Source organism: Chiloscyllium plagiosum, chromosome 28 (assembly GCF_004010195.1).
Source record: "Chiloscyllium plagiosum isolate BGI_BamShark_2017 chromosome 28, ASM401019v2, whole genome shotgun sequence".
NCBI lineage: Eukaryota > Metazoa > Chordata > Chondrichthyes > Orectolobiformes > Hemiscylliidae > Chiloscyllium > Chiloscyllium plagiosum.
Genome location: NC_057737.1, coordinates 1,269,749 through 1,272,503, shown reverse-complemented (window position 1 = coordinate 1,272,503; position 2,755 = coordinate 1,269,749).

The window sequence follows — 2,755 nt, the reverse complement described above, 5'->3', positions numbered from 1 at the left end:
CTGATATTGAGGGAACGGGGGCCCGGGATAGAGGGAAGGGGGGCCTGGGATAGAGGGAACGGGGTCCCTGGATAGAGGGAACGGGGGCCCGGGATAGAGGGAACAGGGGCCTGGGATAGAGGGAACAGGGGCCTGGGATAGAGGGAACAGGGGCCTGGGATAGAGGGAACGGGGGCCTGAGATAGAGGGAACGGGGGACTGGGATAGAGGGAACGGGGGACTGGGATAGAGGGAACGGGGGACTGGGATAGAGGGAACGGGGGACTGGGATAGAGGGAACGGGGGACTGGGATAGAGGGAACGGGGGACTGGGATAGAGGGAACGGGGGACTGGGATAGAGGGAACGGGGGACTGGGATAGAGGGAACGGGGGACTGGGATAGAGGGAACGGGGGACTGGGATAGAGGGAACGGGGGACTGGGATAGAGGGAACGGGGGACTGGGATAGAGGGAACGGGGGACTGGGATAGAGGGAACGGGGGACTGGGATAGAGGGAACGGGGGACTGGGATAGAGGGAACGGGGGACTGGGATAGAGGGAACGGGGGACTGGGATAGAGGGAACGGGGGACTGGGATAGAGGGAACGGGGACCGGGATAGAGGGAACAGGAGCCTGGGATAGAGGAAACAGGGACTGGGATAGAGGGAATACATGGCCCGGGATAGAGGGAATGGGGGCCACGGATAGAGGAAACAGGGACCGGGATAGAGGGAACGGGGACTGGGATAGAGTGAATGGGTCCCAGGATAGAGGGAACGGGGACCGGGACAGAGGGAACAAATGGCACGGGATAGAGGGAACAGGGACTGGGATGGAGGGAACGGGGATTGGGATAGAGGGAACAGGGACTGGGATAGAGGGAACACAGGGCCGGGATAGAGTAATGGGCACCGGGATAGAGGGAACGGGGGCCTGGGATTGAGGGAACGGGGACTGGGATAGAGGGAACACAGGGCCCGGGGTAGAGGGAACGGGGACCTGGGATAGAGGAAACAGGGGCCTGGGATAGAGGGAACGGGGACCTGGATAGAGGGAATGGGGATCAGGATAGAGGGAACGGGGGCACGGGATAGAGGGAACACAGGGCCCAGGATAGAGGAAACAGGGACCGGGATAGAGGGAACGGGTCCCAGGATAGAGGGAACGGGGGACCGGGACAGAGGGAACACAGGGCGCGGGATAGAGGGAACGGGGACCGGGATAGAAGGAACAGGGGCACAGTATAGAGGGAATGGGGGCCTGTGATAGAGGGAACGGGGGCCCGGGATAGAGGGAACGGGGGCCCGGGATAGAGGGAACAGGGGTCCGGGATAGAGGGAACGGGGACCGGGATAGAGCGAACGGGGACTGGGATAGAGGGAACGGGTCCCAGGATAGAGGGAGTGGGGACCTGGATAGAGGGAACGGGGGCACGGGATAGAGGGAACACAGGGCACGGGATAGAGGGAACACAGGGCACGGGATAGTGGAAACAGGGACCGGGATAGAGGGAACAAAGGGCCCGGGATAGAGGAAGTACATGGCTCGGGATAGAGGGAACAGGGACCGGGATAGAGGGAACGGGGGCCTGGGATAGAGGGAACACAGGGCCCGGGATAGAGGGAACACAGGGCCTGGGATAAAGGGAACACAGGGCCCGGGACAGAGGGAACGGGGGCCTGGGATAGAGGGAACACAGGGCCCGGGATAGAGGGAACGGGGACTGGGATAGAGGGAACATAGGGCCCGGGATAAAGGGAACACAGGGCCCGGGATAGAGGGAACACAGGGCCCGGGAAATAGGGAACGGGGGCCTGGGATAGAGGGAACGGGGGCCTGGGATAGAGGGAACGGGGGCCCGGGATAGAGGGAACGGAGGCCCGGGATAGGGGGAACGGGGGCCTGGGATAGAGGGAACAGGGACCCGGGATAGAGGGAACGAAGTGCCCGGGATAGAGGGAATGGGGGCCCTGGATAGAGGGATCAGGGGCCCGGGATAGAGGGATTGGGGGCCCGGGATAGAGTGAACAGGGGCCTGGGATAGAGGGAACAGGGGCCCGGGATAGAGGGAACGAAGTGCCCGGGATAGAGGGAACGAAGTGCCCGGGATAGAGGGAATGGGGGCCCTGGATAGAGGGATCGGGGGCCCGGGATAGAGGGATCGGGGGCCCGGGATAGAGGGAACGGGGGCCCGGGATAGAGGGAACGGGGGCCTGGGATAGAGGGAACAGGGGCCTGGGATAGCGGGAACGGGGTCCCGGGATAGAGGGAACAGGTCCCAGGATAGAGGGAGTGGGGACCTGGATAGAGGGAATAAAGGGCCCGGGATAGAGGAAATACATGGCTCGGGATAGAGGGAACAGGGACCGGGATAGAGGGAACGGAGGCCTGGGATAGAGGGAACACAGGGCCCGGGATAGAGGGAACGGGGACCGGGATAGAGGGAACACAGGGCCCGGGATAAAGGGAAAACAGGGCCCGGGATAGAGGGAACGGGGGCCTGGGATAGAGGGAACACAGGGCCCGGGATAGAGGGAACGGGGACTGGGATAGAGGGAACATAGGGCCCGGGATAGAGGGAACACAGGGCCCGGGATAGAGGGAACACAGGGCCCGGGAAATAGGGAATGGGGGCCTGGGATAGAGGGAACCGGGGCCTGGGATAGAGGGAACAGGGGCCCGGCAGAGAGGGAACAGGGGCCCGGGACAGAGGGAACGGGGGCCTGGGATAGAGGGAACACAGGGCCCGGGATAGAGGGAATGGGGGCCTGGG